The 17,659-nt window shown below is 36.2% G+C and overlaps 1 protein-coding gene across 8 annotated transcripts in view; it reads left to right on the top strand.

The window, feature by feature from the left end:
* AKAP19 (A-kinase anchoring protein 19) overlaps positions 1-17,659 on the top strand; it is a 60,596-nt gene that overhangs the window by 5,730 nt on the left and 37,207 nt on the right. For 6 of the 8 annotated variants that reach the window (XR_013557227.2, XR_013557225.2, XR_013557228.2 and 3 more), the window contains exon 2: positions 13,358-13,581. The exons of 1 other annotated variant lie outside the window; for it this stretch is intronic. The gene's annotated coding sequence lies outside the window, so the exon portion shown is untranslated. Of the gene's footprint in view, positions 1-7,640; positions 7,757-13,357; positions 13,582-17,659 lie in introns of all 8 variants that reach the window. One more of the 8 variants, XM_078451090.2, reaches the window with a different exon arrangement.

Raw genomic sequence — 17,659 nt, 5'->3', positions numbered from 1 at the left:
GTCTGAAATGAGTCTCTTGTAGGCAGCATATGGATGGGTCTTGCCCTTTTATCCTTCTGTGCCCTTATATCTTTTGACTGGAGTATTTAGTCTATTTACATTCAAAGTAATTATTGACAGGTGTGTGCTTACTGCCATTTTGTTTCATATTTTGTGGTTGTTTTTGTAGTTCTTCTCTTTTCCTTTCTTCTCTTGCTCTCTCCTCTCACAGTTGGCTTTCTGTAGTGATATACTTGATATACTTTCTGTAGTGATATACTTTCTCTTTACTTTTTGCATATCTATGACTGGGTTTTGATTTGTGGTTACCATTTGGTTTGTTTATAACATCTTATGCATATGGAAATCTGTATTAAGTTGATGGTCACTTTAAGTTTGAACCCATTCTTTACTCCTCTACTCTCCATGTTTTAGGTATATAGTGTCCTACTTTACAAACTTATTTTGTGATTTCCTTGACTGATTTTTATAGATATACTTATTTTTTACTTCTTTAATGCTTCCTACTTTTTTTACTCCTATTTATGGTCTTTCTTTTCTACTCAAAGAGTCCTCTTTAACATATCCTGTAGGGCCGGTTTAGTGATCATGAATTCCTTTAACTTTTGTTTGTCTGGGAAACTCTTTATCTCTCCTTCTATTCTGAATGAAGGCCTTGCTGGATAGAGTATTCTTGGCTGCAGGGTTTTTTTCCTTTTAGCACTTTGTATATATCATGCCACTCCCTTCTGGCTTGCAAAATTTCTGCTGAAAAAATCCACTGGTAGCCTTATGAAGTTTCTCTTGTATGCAACTGTTTTCTTTTTCTTGTTGTTTTTAAAATTCTCTTTTAATCACTACTTTTTGCCATTTTAATTACCATGTGTCTTTGGTGTGGACCCCTTTGGGTTGATTTTGTTGGGGCCTCTCTGTGCCTCCTGGATCTGGATTTCTGTCTTCTTTCCCATATTCAGGAAGTTTCCAGCTATTATTTCTTCAAATAAATGTTCTGCCCCCTTCTCTCTCCTTCTTCTGGAATCCCTATCGTGTGAATGTTATTACGCCTGATGGCCTATTATCATTTCTAGTCTATTTCATTTCATTTCAAGTCTATTTTCATTTTTTTTTTGCTCTTACCTGTTCAGCTTGATTATTTTCCATTAGTCTGTCCTCCAGTTTGCTGATCCATTCTTCTGCTCTCTATCTATTGTATTTTTTATTTGATTTATTGAGTTCTTCATCTCTGAGTGATTCTTTTTTATGTTTTCTATCCCTTTGTTAAGGGTCTCACTGAGGTTTTTCACCCTTTTCTCAAATCTGGGAATATCTTTATGACCACTCTGAGGTTAGTAAACAAATTACCCTCCTATATACCCTAGGCATTTTTTAAACTGCTGCTTCTATGCTGTGTCTCTGAGGGGCTGTTTGTTGTGCTATCTCTTTAAGGGAGGGAACTGAGTTTTCTCTGACCTTTCTGGCTCTCCCAAAGCCAAGTGGTTGATTTTTAAAGTTCTAGGTTTTAAGTCTCGCTGATTATAAGAACTCATGAAATCTGGCCCCTCTGGTGTTCAAAGCCAAATGTTGTGGGGATTCGTCTTTCCCATGTGGGTACACCAGGGTGAGAATCTGTTTCTCTCCCCTCTCTGTGCTATTGGCTCCTTCCCTCCTGCAGACACTCCTGTAGGTCTCTTTAGCTCTGGATCACATCTCTGCCCTTCCTACCTTCTTCAATGCAGCCTCTTCCCTATACTTAGCTGTGAAGAGTTTGTTCTGCCAGCCTTCAGGGTGTTTTCTGGTTTATTTACACTAATGTGAATGCTATCTAGTTGTATCCATGGGACAAGGCAAACTTAGGGTCCTCCTACTGTACCATCTTCCTCAGAAGTCTACATTTATAATCGCAAATGCATAGTAATTTAAATTACTTTAGCATGTTTTAATATCTGGTAAGGATAGTAGCCTTATTGTTCTTTATCAGAATTTTCTGGGCTATTTTTCTTTGTTCATGTGTTTTTTTTCATGAGAACTTTAAAATTGGTTTATCTAGTTCCAGAAAATCACCTGTATTTTTATTATAATTGTTCCTTGGTAATTTATAAATGTAACATACTGCCTTGTGATATTGAATCTTCCTATCAAAGAACACAGTATGTCTTTGCATTTGTTCAGATTAACTTTTATATCCTTTGTATTAGAACAATTCTCCTTTAGTTCTGCATATTTCTTAGTAGGTCTTGATTATTTTGAATTTTATTGTTATTGAAATGGGATTTACTTGTCTATTATTTTTAAGTCAAATTTGTATGTATTTATATTAATTCTGTATGTTACTCAATTTCTCTTTATTAATAAATTTATATTCTGCTTGATGCCAGCAGACTAGGTCTGAGGACCATCCAAGAGGGTCCTTGGCTTCACACAGGAAGGAAATCAAATGTGAGCCAGCTGGAGGTGAAAGCAGAGTTTACTGAAGATATAGAGAGAGTAGATATGAGACAGAGTGAGTGTCTGAGAGACTCAGAAAGGAAAGGAGGGAGTCTCATCTTTGGGATCAGGGTTTGTTTGGTTTTTGTTTTGGTTTTTTTTGTGGGTTTTTTTGGCTTTTTTGTTTTTTTGTTTTTGTTTTTGTTTTTTGTTTTGGTTTGGTTTTTTTTGAGGATGGAGTTCTCATGTATGCGTACATGTACAAGCATTCAGGAACCAGTTAGAACAAAGAGCCCAGGTGTCATTCCTTGGAGTCAGGGGGTCTTGGCGTTGAGATGCCTAGCACTGATAGTCTGGAATGTGCATTTGATAGCTCCCTCTAGTCATTCTCATCTGGTCCTTCTTTAGATGTTATTTATCCTAGAGAACCATTAACTCCTTGTCCCTTACAAGGAGGATATATGCTCTTTACAAGACATGTGTAAGGTGGGGTGGGGGTGCAGGTCCTAGCAAAAACAGAAGCAGGAAAAAGGAGCAAAAGGCAGATTTTTATGGAGTCCTTTAGTTTCCCTGTCTCGTTGTTACCTTGCTGAATTGTTTGTCATCATTTTCATTTGCTATCTCTTGGATTTTCCAGGTGTACAATCATACTATCTACAAATATGTAGTTTTTATATCTGATCTCCAACTGTTACACCTTTAATTATCTGTGGTATTGAAGTTATTGGACAATCAATTAGACAATATGAAGTAGTAGTGGTGATTGTGGACATCTTTGTCTATTTCCTGACTTTGTGAGAAACATCTCCAGTGTTTCTCCATTAGGAAATATGCTAGCCTTAGGGCTGATATAAAATATGTATAAGCATATAAAGAAGTTTTCATCAACTCTTATTTTGAGCTCTTTTTAAAGAATCTAGAGTAGATTTGATTTTTATCAAATACCTTTTCAACAGCTATGTACATGAACAGAATTTTTCTCCATGTATACTTTAATATGTTATAACACATTAATATATTTTGTACTGTTGAGCCATTCTTGTGCAAGTGGTGGGGAGGAAACCCATTTGATTATGATCCATTATTCTCTTAATGTTTGTTAATAATTTATTATCTTTTTCAATTGATATTCAACAGTAAAATTGATCATCTTTTTTTGCAATTTATCAGGTTTTAGTATCAAAGTCATAATTTATAAAATAATCTGGAAGTTTTCATTTTTCTAATATCTGGGACAGTTCAAGTAGCATTAGAATTACCTATCTCTAAAGATTCCTTTGTGAGACAAGACAATGGTACTTTTTAGGGGTGGAATACACATTTGCAACATACAAAAGCAACAATTAGTTTGCAACCACTTCTTTAGGCTTTTCCTCAATTCTAACACACAATTTTAGTATTAGTGTTTAACCTTGGTATTCTTAACTATACTTATGCTACTACAACCTAATTCATCTATTTCAATGGAAATTGAGCTCTGAAGAATTTCCAAATCTGGGGTTTTAGTTGATTACATTTTTCTGAAACATTATCCATCTTATCCAGGTTTATTTACTTTCTAGAGTTGTATGCAGTAACCTCTTAATCCTCTTTGTTTCTGTGATTATTTCCATCTCTTCATATCTTTTTTTTTTAACCGTTTGATCTATTTTGGATTGGAAAGTATATTAAAGTGTTCTATTTTTAGTGCATTTCTGTTTCTCCTTGTATATTCTATAGCTTTTACTTCATGAGAGTTATTGCTAAGTTATTTGGTACATAGATATTCATACCATATCTTCCTTGTCAATTCTTCCCTTTAGCATTGAGGTCTTTTAAAATTGCTTTTTGATTTGGATTATATATTCATATATATCAAAACCATGGTCCATACTTTCTTTTTGTTCGTATTTGCTCATCCTTTTTAAAAAATGTTTTTATTTATTTATTTTGAGGGGGATAGAGAGAGGATCCCAAGCAGGCTCCATTCTGTCAGTGCAGAACCCCACGTGGTGCTTGATCTCATGAACCATGAGATCATGACCTGAGCCAAAATCAAGAGTCAAATCCTTAACCAACTGAACTACCTGGGCACCCCTCATCCTTTTATTTTTATCTTTACTGAATTGCATTGCCTTAGGAGTATATTTTGTTTAGGGATGAGTTTTGCTTTACAATTGCAGTAGGACTTGTATCATGCACACAAACCTCAAAAGTCACATTTCCTTATGTTCCACTGGCCAAAGCAAGTTATACAGTTGAGTCTGGATTTAAGGGGTGGAGAAATAAACTCCACTCTCAGGGAGAAGTTGTAAAATACTGTGGCGATTTGAGCAGAGACAGTCCACTCCAGGCAACAAGATAGACTGCCCATGTGGGAGCTAATGAGGAATGGAGAAGAGATATATACCTGCAGGCAGATCTCCCACCTGAGACCCTTTTTCCAAGGCTTATTTAAGAATCCATACAAGTATTATAAGAGAAAGCCAGCATTTGAACATGTTCACAGTTCATTGATGGACACTCAGTGTTAGTCACAGAAGCAGAGACTCACAACACTGTAATTTGCCCCAGTCCAGGAAAGAGACATTTTTCTTTCTTCTCTCTACAAATACAGAACAGCTAGAAAGAGGCTGAGGCAGTTTCTGGGAGCCAGAGCCTTGTCTGTCCTTCTCACTCCAAGCTGATAGAGCCATAGTTTTAACCTAAGTTAAGGGAGGATGGGAGAAAAACTAAACAATCCAAATTATGTATTTCTGATAACTGGAAATGACTGAATGACTGTAGAATCAGGCCAAGATCATTGAAGGAGACTCTCCACAACAGAAAAGAGAAATTTAACAGAGCACAGAGAAGAGATTGAGGAAAAGAAACAAGAAGCAGAGATGGAAAACAAAGGAGAAAATGTGGCATAACTAATAAAGCAAGGTCCTCAAGGAAATCGAAAGGGTTGGCTGGAGTTAATATAGCCTGGTCTTCAATAGGAAGAAACAAATTTCATCCTCCAAGAATGGAGGAAAAGCTGTTAAGAATGGGTATGAATACAGGTGATTATGCATACAGGAGTCTGGAAAGCTGATAACCTCAATTCTCTTAATGAAGTAGGAAGTGAGGATGTCTGATGAGAATAAGGACAGCTTGAACAGTGAGGAAAATTTATAATGTTCATTGAAATACTGGGGTCAGAATTGACCTAAGGTGGTAAACAAAAGTAAATTACCTTTTTTCTCTGCTAGCAACAAGTTATAAAAGAGAAAAAAAACCCAAAAGGCCATCTAAAAAAAAATAAAATTTTATATAAAGGCATCAAGGGGTGCCTGGGTGGCTCAGTCAGTTGAGCATCCGACTTTGGCTCAGGTCATGATCTCGTTGTCTGTGAGTTCGACCCCGTGTAGGGCTCTGTGCTGACAGCTCGGAGCCTGGAGCCTGCTTCGGATTCTGTGTCTCCCTCTCTCTCTGCCCCTTCCCCGCTCATGCTCTGTCTCTCCCTCTCTGTTTAAAAATAAATAAACATTTAAAAAATTTTTTTAATTAAAAAAAGACATCAAACAATATGTCTTTAGGTAGAAAGATACAATATGAAAAAACCATGAATTCTCCCCAAATTAAGGAAATGTAATATAATTGTAATTTAAATTTGACTAATATTTGGGAGGAATTGGCTAAAGTGATCTTAAAGTTTATGTGAGATAATACATGAATATAAGACTCATGAGGAATGATTAGCCTTACAAGATTAAAACATATCACAACCTCCTTATATTGGCTTCGGTTTGGGCTTAGTAAGAGACAAGTCAGAGGACAGAATAGAGAGAGCTCAGAAATAGATTCCAGTACATGTGGGTATTTGATATGTAACAAAAATGGTATTTCAGTTAAAAGGGATAAAATGGGTTATTTTTAAAATGGTGCTGACCTAACAGTGTATTCATCTGGAAAAGAGTATTTCAAGAAGTTCCAGGTTGATTAAAGAAAAGAAGGAAAAAATAATAGGTTTCATATGCAAGAAATATTCCTCAAGTTGTTGATTAACTGAGATAGGACTTAGAAGCTATGAAAGAAAATACACACATAATTTAAAAATTTAATCCATTTAAAAAGGATTAAACATCAACCAAAAGGAAGTGAACGTTGTGCTTCAACATAAACTTAACTTTAAAAAAAGAAGCAATGGAGGTTCCTGGGTGGCTCAGTTGGTTGAGCATCTGACTCTTGATTTCGGCTCAGGTCATAATCCCAGGATCATGGGCTCAAGCCCTGAGTTGGGCTCTGTGCTGAGTGGGGAGCCTACTTAAGATTCTCTTTTTTTTTTTTTTAATTTTTTTTTTTCAACGTTTTTTATTTATTTTTGGGACAGAGAGAGACAGAGCATGAACGGGGGAGGGTCAGAGAGAGAGGGAGACACAGAATCTGAAACAGGCTCCAGGCTCCGAGCCATCAGCCCAGAGCCTGACGCGGGGCTCGAACTCAGGGACCGCGAGATCGTGACCTGGCTGAAGTCGGACGCTTAACCGACTGTGCCACCCAGGCGCCCCAAGATTCTCTTTTTATCCCTTGGTCCCTTTCCCCCACTTGTGCTCTCTCTCTCTCTAAAATAAATAAATAAATCAGGGTGCTTGGGTGTATCAGTTGGTTGAGCATTGGACTCTTGATTTGGGCTCAGTTCGTGATCCCAGCATTGTGGGATAGAGCCCCAAGAGCCTCATGTTGGGCTCCATGCTGAGCGTGAAGCCTTCTTAATATTCTCTCTCTCCCTCTGCCCTCTCCCCTTCTTGTGCTCTCTCTCTCTTTAAAAATAATTAATTAATTAATTTAAAAAAGAAAGAAAAACCAAATAAATTTCAATAATAATAATAATAATAAAATTAAAAAGGAAATCATAACTTAGGGAAATGACCTGAAATACATGATAGAGGTTTAAGCTATATAAAAAGTGCTTACAAATGTATAAAAACACAACTAGCCAAAAAGAAAAAACCGGCAAATGAGATTGGGAGAAAGCAAATCCAAGAGGTCACTAAACATGAACTCATGCCCAACTTTGCTAGGAGTTAGGGAAATGCAAATAAAATAACATCAATATATTACTGCATAGCCATTAGATGAGCAAAAGTGAAAAGGGGAAGTACCTCTTGCTGAAGACATTCAGGGAAAGGGTACTTTCTTGTATGTGGAAATGGTAACTGTTTCAGCCTTTTTAAAAAGAAATATGACTTAGCCATTGAAATTAATAATATATTTATCTCTCCCACTCTTAGGATCCTGTCCCATGGAAATAAAATCACTGCTAGATGAGATCTACATACAATTATGTGTGTTGTAGCACTGTTTGTAATAGTCAAAGACTGAAAACAAAGTAAATGCCCCTCAGTTGGTGAGTGACTAAGTAATGATGGCACCCCCACATCATGTAGTATTATGCAGCCATTAAAAGAGGTAAATAAGGTTCTTAAGAAGCATGTGCCCTGAGCTAGGAACTCATTTGGTCCTTACAACAACTTAGTAGGTGGTGGTAATTTTATAGGTAAGAAAACTAAATCACAATTTTTTAAGTTACCCAAGGCCTCACACATCTGTATTCAAAATTACTATATTTTTTCCTTATGCCAAGATCACCTCCAGCATTAAACAGTTACTTGGAGAAATTTTCATAACACTGTGTAGTACAAAAATATTAACATAGAGAAGCATATATAATGAGATATTATTATTATAAAAACAAATGACCACCTAAATTTTGTTCACATACACATACACATGCACACACACATACCACACAGCATGCTATATATCTAGAATATATTTGTATACTAGAAAAAGTAAGAACCGCTACACATGAGGTTGTTAACCTTATTTCTTATGGAAGAAGCATATTTACTATTCATAGTAAAAAAATTATGTAAGCTGTAATCCCAAGAGCTATTTATGAAAGAATGACTTTCTGAGGGGAAGAGTGGATTCTACATGAGTTTTACGTTCACCTTGTTTTTTTTATTTTTTAATTGTATATATTTTTTATTTTATTTATTTATTTATTTATTTATTTTCTCAATATATGAAATTTATTGTCAAATTGGTTTCCATACAACACCCAGTGCTCATCCCAAAAGGTGCCCTCCTCAATACCCATCACCCACCCTCCCCTCCCTCCCACCCCCCATCAACCCTCAGTTTAATTGTATATATTTTTTAATTAGAATGCCTGATTGAGGGAAGAGAAAGCTATATTCATTGGGGGGGGAAAAATCTAAGTTAATGGGGATATAATAATAATGCATCTATAAAGCCACCTGAAGATTATTTCCACACATCTCTAGAACTTAAAAAGTTAATGCTAACAAGAGAAAGTATAGTGATAGTATACAAGACTTAATGTGTAAGACTCTAAATATCAGGTCATGAAAGAACAGTTTTTTAGCAGAAGTTAAATTTACTCTACGTTTTAGAATGTAAGCAGACCCTTCAAATAAGCAGTTTCATTTTAAAAATTGGGTGCCATGCTATTTTTTACACTAATTAATTTGAAGCAACTTAAACACTGTTTCACTTATTGGACAGAAACCAGTAAGAAATTATTTTTATAATTCTATATAAATACTTATATATTTTAGATGAGTTCTATTATACACAAACTATAATCACATTACTTTTAACATTATTGATAAAATTATAAATTCTTGAGGTGATCCACAGTCTCATATTATCACTAAGAAGTTTATCTTTTTGATTCTATTCAACATGGACAAGATCACCTCCAACATTAAGCAGTCACCAGGTGGAAAGAAAGGGTGAACGCAGGCCCTGAAGTTCCCGCTGAACAAGAGAAAGTGACATAAAAGGCTTACATAAAAAAGAGATGAAGTGTAGCAGAGAGTATGAACACAGGGCAAAGGCCTTAAGAAGCAGGGAAATGCTCTCACATTGGGAGACAGGAGTGGGCCGGAGAATTTTATTCATTTTGCAGGAGAAAGCTTATCCTCATGGGAGGGCCAGGATTCCCATTGGGCCTGGAGGAGAGGTTTCTAGGACAAGATGAGGATATAAGAGCTTGAGGAAAATGGGATTAAGATTCTCAGGGCTGCTGTGAAAGGGGCTGAGGTAAAGCATAACGGTGGGATTTCACCAGAGCTGAGAAACAAAGGTGTAAGGGAACTAGAGAAGGGAGCTGGTCCGAGTTGTGATGAAGCACTTGGCTTCCTCCCTGCACATGATAGGCCTCCACCCAGTTTGGTACAAATTCTACTGGTGCTGTAGCTGCCTAAGAGTCCCATGTGGTCTGACCTGTCTTGGGGTCTTGTGTACAAGGGCCTTTGACAGTAATGGAGCCGAAGGGCAAGAACTCCTAGCGGGTCATGCAAGTTCTAGATGAGTCTGTTGTGCTGAATTGTTGTATTCTCACTTCTATACAAATCACTATCAGTGGCATTTTTGTGAGTATAAAATATTCACTCTTTGATCAATATCTGGAGATTTTAGATGCTTTTCATCAAATTCGGGATGTGCCCTATTCCGCTTTGGGAAGTGGTGCTGCTAGAGTGGCACAGTTCTGTCATATTTGGCTGGGAGTGGGACTCATTTCTTTGAGGATCCTTTGTTTTGTGAAGCGTGGTGTTCCAAGTTCTCTTTCCCTGAGGCCCTAGGCTGATGACTGCTTTGTAACCACATTCCTCTAGCCAACATGAAGTAAAGTAATAGAGCTTGCCAACAACATTCAATTATCTCAGATTGAGAGATCACTTTCAGAAAAAAAGCTGAATTCAGTGACTCACAAAACCAGACTCTTGGCATATATGGAAGGACAAAATGTCAAGGAAGTCAGTGAAGAAAAATGCAAAAAGGTTCAAGTTGTAGTAATCCATTCTAAAAAGCCATTGTTGGCCCCCTGAACTTCTGGTCTTTAACTTCTGAAACCACTGCCTTTATCTGAAAACATTAAGCTGCTATGAACTAGAATTTGCCAATGCCAAACTGGAAATCGTTTATGGGTTTTGAATTTCGTTGCAAATAAAACTTTATTAAACACTTCCTTTTAATATTCCAATTTAAAGTTGAGAGTTGACACCTTTCTTTAGATCCAGGCAGCTACACTGGCAGTTCATTTTTGGGTTTCTTTTTGTTCATTTTTGAAGATGTAATTATGAACTTTTTGAGGACAATCATGGAATATTTGATCTTCTCATGGATCTGGTTTTGATGCGACTTTCAATCTCAGGTTACTTTGATCTTTTTGGTTTGTTTCTTAACTTGCTTTGCAAACATCTACATATTCAAAGGCCTCAGAGTAGGTTAAGCTAATGGTCATTTATGAACTGCCTTTAGATATTGTTCCATTATCACCATGCTCTATTCCTATCCAACTTTTCCCACTTGCCTTGATGGCACTAGAAGAAGGGCTTTTTTTTAAGTCATGGTCACAGGCATATATGTTCATGTTACTCCTGGAGGATCCCCCACCTCAAAATGCCAAGCTCAAAGTATTGGGTTCTTGGTCTTTTTTTTACAATTCTTATGAAAATTGCATAGCTTACCATAGCTTATGCTGAAAGAACATACTTTGAAATTTGTTTTCTCCAGTGATATTTACAAGGTATGATTAAATAAAACTTGTGTGTTGACTTATGGAATGGGAAACAAATTAGAATTTTAGGGCATACTTCTTTCCCATTTAATGCAAGTATGACTAGACTTTTGTGTTTGACCCACACGGACGAGGTAAAGTGACGAGAAGGCAAATGTTTTATGTAATTTTTACCTCTCTTTCTTCATCTGGGATTTTTAAAAAGAGAAATAAGCTTTGAAAAATTAAAGATATTAAATAATAACCACAAAAGGACTGTAGCATGAGGAATGTCTGATTCCAAGTTAGGTAAAGTGTATAAATTCCATGAACAGCTTTTAATTCTTAATAAACAGTGAAATCTTCAAATGATGCCACACATCCATTTGCAGTTATGTAAAAATCTAGTCATACTTGCTTCAAATCAGAAAGAAATGTATTATATTCCAGATTGTTTCCCTAAATGAAACTGTGGTTTCATTCAACTAAATTCTATAAATTTATAGCCAATATTTATAGAAAAATTCAATACTATTTCATGTGAAGTCAAAGTCATATGATTGAACTGTATATGAATAAGAACCACTACATAAAGTATGAGTATGTAAATATTTACTGTAAAATATATAAAATATTGAAAGGAAATATATTTAAAAAACAGTAAGAAGTTTTATCTTTGAATAACATACTGATTTTTTATTATGTTTAATCTTTTATGTTATTTTTTTAATGTTTATTTATTTTTAAGAGGCGGGGAGGGGCAGAGAGAGAGGGAGACAGAGGCTTGTGCTGACAGCACCGAGCCCGATGTGGGGCTCAAACTCACAAACCATGAGATCGTGACCTGAGCCGAAGTCAGATGTTTAACCGACTGAGCCACCCAGGCACCCCCTTTTTTTTTTTTAAGTAAGCTCTATGACCAGCATGGGGCTAGAATTCACAGCACTGAGGTCAAGCATCCCATGCTCTACAGACTGAGTCAACCAGGCACCTCTATTCTGTTTAATCTTGAAAAAACTAATGGTTAGAATTAATTTAGCTCTGGTCAGTCACTAATAGTCTTCAATGAAACCTAATAAAATACTGATATATGAACAATGCTAAAATGTAACTTGATAATTGGTCTTGATTCATAGATAAGCAAATAGTTTTTTCTAAGAGACCTGAAATTTTTTGAAGCTTCCCAATTATTTAGGGATAAAACCAGGGCTTTAACTCAAGTCTCTTGATTACTAGATTTATAATTAAATTAAACATTTTTTCAAAAATAATACATGATGAAAAAGTGAATGCAAATATGAGAGGGAAAACTATTTAATCAATCGTCAGTGGTTTTCTGAGTTCCCAACCCATCTTCTGTTTTTAAAGGGTAATTTTCTGATGCTGTTTTTTATAGTTGGAGGTAATTCTAAAATAGGCCACGTATTCTGCTTTTCTCATTTTTGCTTAAGTTGTGGAGGGAACAGCTACATATCCAGAGTCGTCTGTCAGTCTTGTCAGCTATGCAGGACTGAGCCAGCTGTAGAGAAGAAACTCAATTTTAGCTGCTGTTGAAAAGAAGTTTCCACTAATTTCAGTACCAGTGCCAGTGCTTGAAGGAAGACTTTACACACAAAAAAAATCCTTGCCTCCAGAAATTATCAGTAACGCTTTCTATTAACTTGTCACCGTGCTTGCCTTTATCAGCCCTGCATGGATGGCCCAATATGATTGAACCCAGAATGCAGTTTGTACCAGTCTTTAAAAGGCATTTCTTTACTCTATCCAAATGGCATACCTACTAATTTAATGGACATTCCATCTAAAATTATACTAGATTTTTTTTTTCATAACACATCTGGGCTTCCTAGGCCTATAATCTAAACAAGTAGCAAGTGTTCTGCAGGCATAATCATTCATTTTTTACTTTTGCCATGTCCTTTTAATAGAGAGATCTGTCAGACTCACTATATGACAGAATATTAGTGTTTTGTTTGGGGGGTTTTATTTTATTTTTTTTTTTACATTTCATCAACCTTTGATTCCTGGAACAGGAATCAGTTATGAGATAAAATGTAACAGTTCAATACAGACAGTCCCCCCACGGCTTTACAGATGGTTATGCAGAAGCAGAGATGAGCAGTGGAAGTATTCTCTTGTTGCAGAAGAAAATATTTGCCAGTGCATTGAAATAGGAATAGGTTCTGGATTTACTCTTGGATAAACAGGTTACTTTTTGTTTGTTTGTTCAGCTGCCAAAAAGAAAAGACCTATAATCAGATGATAGGAGTTTATTATTCAGAACCAGGAGTGACCTTAGAAGACTGTTAGTTGTACTCTCTAATCACAGCCAGAAAGAAAGAAGATGGTATCAGTTCAACTATTCCAAACCAAGGGCTTTAGTTTCGGTAGACATCTTACCAATATTACTCTCCTCAGCCACTCTAGGCAATGAAGTAGTTGGGACAAAAATGGAGTGAAAATCTTGGGAAGGAAATAAGCCCTAAATGCGGAACATTTACATGGAAGAGAAACTTGTCATTAAAACTCCATGAAAAGAAGCTTTGGAAAAGACCAAAGAATTGCGAATAGAGCTACAAAGGCAACATCTGAGAGAAACAAGTTTTACTACAATCTCTACTACTACATTTATGACTACTGAGGTAAGGTGGTAAGGCTTTATGCCTTTTGTTTTCTTCATCAGTAAAATTGGAAGAATAATGAGCCATTGTGTGAACAACTGAGACTTTAGACTCAGGCGTGGGTTCAAATTCAAGTTCTAGCTTCCATTTCCTCATATTTAAAACAGAAATCATACATAGCGCAAAGTGGTATTGTGAGGATTAAATGAGATAGCGTGTGGAAGGCCATTGTGGCTCCCAGCACATAGTGGGTGCTCAGTAAATAGTAATTATCATTGTTACCTCTAAGTTATAGTAGCTCCCTATTTCCTCAAGCAACGTTATCAGTTACGTGAAATATCACAAGCCATAAAATATCCCCATGTGGATAGACTGTTGCTTATATTGAATCAGCTAGAATTCTTCCTTGCATACCAATTAATACATGTGGTAGTAGACTTGCTTGTTTTAAGGAAAAAATCTTTAAAAGATGACAAACTGCTTCCTTAGCAACAAATATAGCAGGGCTCTCTCTGCCCTTGTACAGGGCACACACAGTAAGACATCAAGATGATGCCTTAGTGTTGGAATGGATGCAGTCCAAAGGCCAGCTCACATGTCTTTATATTGGAAAATAACTCCTAAGTTATAGAATCTTAGCTTTGGAGAAATTTCCTTAGAAGATATAGAATTTTACTATTCCTTTTAAAAATCTTCATGCTATGTTCCAGATAGATTACCTAACTTCTGGTTTAAGAGGAAGCCCACAAACCATTCTGTCCTGTTGTAAACTTTAACCAATAGAAAGTCCTTTCTTTCTTTTTTTTAATATGAAATTTATTGTCAAATTGGTTTCCATATAACACCCAGTGCTCATCCCAACAGGTGCCCTCAATGCCCATCACCCACCCTCCCCTTCTCCCCCCCCCCCCCCCCCCCCCCCCGCCATCAACCCTTAGTTTATTCTCAGTTTTTAAGAGTCTCTTATGGTTTGGCTCTCTCCCTCTCTAACTTTTGTTTTTTTCCATCCCCTCCCCCATGGTCTTCTGTTAGGTTTCTCAGGATCCACATATGAGTGAAAACATATGGTATCTGTCTTTCTCTGTATGGCGTATTTCACTTAGCATGACACTCTCCAGTTCCATCCACGTTGCTACAAAGGGCCATATTTCATTCTTTCTCATTGCCACGTAGTGCTCCATTGTGTATATAAACCACAATTTCTTTATCCATTCATCAGTTGATGGACATTTAGGCTCTTTCCATAATTTGGCTATTGTTGAGAGTGCTGCTATAAACATTGGGGTACAAGTGCCCCTATGCATCAGCACTCCTGTATCCCTTGGGTAAATTCCTAGCAGTGCTATTTAGAAAGTCCTTTCTTAATTAAATCCAGATCTGCCTCCCATGATTTTTTCCTGGTGGTTCTTCCTACGAGAGCAATGTAGATTAATCCCCTCACCCATGTGAATACCCCTCAGATATCTATTCTAATACCCCTAAATTCTTGAATAAACATCTTAATGTTTAATAATTTTTATATTAAAGCTAAATATTTGCTAAATATACTTTGAAAATGGGAATAATAAAATTTTTTATCCAGAATTTTTATCCAGAATCTCCACATTTCCAGGAGGGAAGCTGAACTATTTTGATCAAACTGGAACATTATTTTTAACAACCATGGTATTCAGACAATGGATAATGAGTCATAATGGAAAGGCACATATGCCCTAAGTAAAAAACATATAATACAATATGATGTCTGAAATAATAAATTTTGGAACAATGATTGTAGTATTTACCTGGTTTTAAATGTCTTATACCCACATTGTAATCAAATGAAGTTGGCCCCATCTCAGTGCCAGAAATGGTTGTCCAAATAAACATGGTTAAAGACTTAAAGAAGCTCAGACCCATGGATCTAAGTAGTAATGTTTTCCTCTGTTTAAAGTGAGATGAAATCATAGTAAGCACCACAGCAGAGTAAGAATGTTCAATTCAGCAAACATTTAATATCTTCCATATGCCAGGCACCAGAAATAAGTACATAAAATACATAAAGTACACAGTTCCTGTCCTCAAGATGTTTACAATACAGGGAGAGGACAAATATAGGTCACCATTAAAGACAGCAAAATAATCTTTAAAAATAAGATGCTAATTTATTTCCAGACATTTCTACCTCTTGGGGGGGGGGGGGAGTATTAAATTTACTTATACAAGAGAAATAGAGCACTGATGGTGATTTAAAATAAAGACTCCAAAATATATTTAATTTAGTGTAAAGATCTTCAGACAGATCTTCCATAGGTACAAGGAGACTTATTTACTGACAAATATACATTAATAAGCTTAAAGACTGTTAACCTTAAAAATAAAACTGCCAGTTATTTTAATCAGCAAAAATGGATTTATTCAGAAATAGCAGACAATTGAAGTCGGGCACAGGCAAGCTACAGCAAAACCATAGGCAAGTCCAGAGAACAAAAGAGAGGACCGCACTTATATGGAAGAAAGAGAGGAGTTGGGAAGGCTGTTACAAACAAAAAGTCCATGAAAACTAGGAGTTCCAAGCATAGTAGCTTTTCATTGGTTGAGTAGTGACAGTCTCTCATTGGCTGGGCTACTGCCGGTGAAGGAGGAAAGCCTTTCTTCTTCCTGCTGCTGGGGTAGTATAGTATTCAAGGTCCCTCTCCTCCTATGGAGTCTGCAATTGACAACAGTGGTAGGGCACGAGAGCTCCCCCTGCTGGTCTCCTAACTCCATTGTAAATGAAGTTTTCCTTTTATTCACAATACTAAAACTGAGAATGCAGAACTTTAAGGAAATATGAAACAAGAGAGAAGAAATAGGCCTATGGCACAGTTGACAACTTGTCTAATTGTTAATGAACAGAATTGGATTATATAATACAAGGTCGGGAAATATTGTTCCTTAATACTCTATCTAATGCTCTGTGCTAGTTAAACTCTTATTTGAAATTTTTCCCTAGTTTGCGTTGGCAGACATTTAATTGCATCTGGAGAACAATAATGGGTCTAGTGAAGCCTGACAAACATGAGTAAAGGAAATCCTGTGAGAAAAAGTTAAACATTTTTTCCTCAGGAAAAGAGAAGTTCTGAGGGGTGATTGGATTCTTGCCTTTCCTATAAGGAAGATAATGTAAATCACTTCTCATTTCAGTGACATAATGAATAAGACTAGAATAGCCTAAAATGAAGCTTTGAAAATTTACTTTGGGCATAAGAACTTTTAAACATATTCAGATATATATTAAAATATTAAAATGGGAAATTCTCCCAGTGGGTTTATATTGGCACTTGTTTAGCTGGTCAAGTAATCTGATAATTTGCTCTTTGATTCTGAGAAAATGTTGACCAAGCATAGGTCTTTCACAACAGTGTAATTAAGGTTTATAACAAGCTTTTGAAGCCTGCTATGGCATAGGAAAAACTAGGAGTATTACATGGGGTGCAGAAAAAGTTTCAGGAGTGAAGGATGACACCATTTTCATACCTACAGCTAGTTCTTCATCAAGAAATGTGTTTATGTGTCTTGGGCTACAAAAAATTGAAGAATCAATGTGTCACTTCTGCTGCTGAATTTTTTTTATAGCTTTGAATCCTAAAACCCTAGTCTAGGGCCTGACATGAAAATATGTCTGTCGCCTACTCAGAGGAGATATCTGGGTCTCTCAGCCAAATCTAAAATATCTTAGCATGTTTAAGACATATTTTGGAGAGACCATTTTAGCCTAAACATAAAAAATAATTCATAAAACCTGAATCAGTGAAAAGTATATGTGGGAAATAGCCTTGTTTCCAGTAACCACTAAGAAGTTGGTTTCCCCCCACCCTGGACTAGTGGACTATTTATGAGAAATGAGGAGATACAATTTTAATTTGTATATGCATAAAATAAAAGCATTATTTTTATCTTAACATAGTTTTATTATTATGAAAATCAAAATGAGTTTTCTCATAGGTCTTATCTGTGTGCTAGTCAATCAGTTTATACCCCATGATGGTGTATCATAATGGTAATTTTTTTCTGCCTCATTTTTTATCCTTTATAAATTGTTTCTGTGACTTCCATAACTCTCTAATGGACATGCATG

This window comes from Panthera onca, chromosome C1, assembly GCF_046562875.1.
Source record: "Panthera onca isolate mPanOnc1 chromosome C1, mPanOnc1 haplotype 2, whole genome shotgun sequence".
Classification (NCBI taxonomy): domain Eukaryota; kingdom Metazoa; phylum Chordata; class Mammalia; order Carnivora; family Felidae; genus Panthera; species Panthera onca.
The sequence above is the reverse complement of the archived record's forward strand: the minus strand, read 5'-3'. Positions and strand labels throughout refer to the sequence as shown.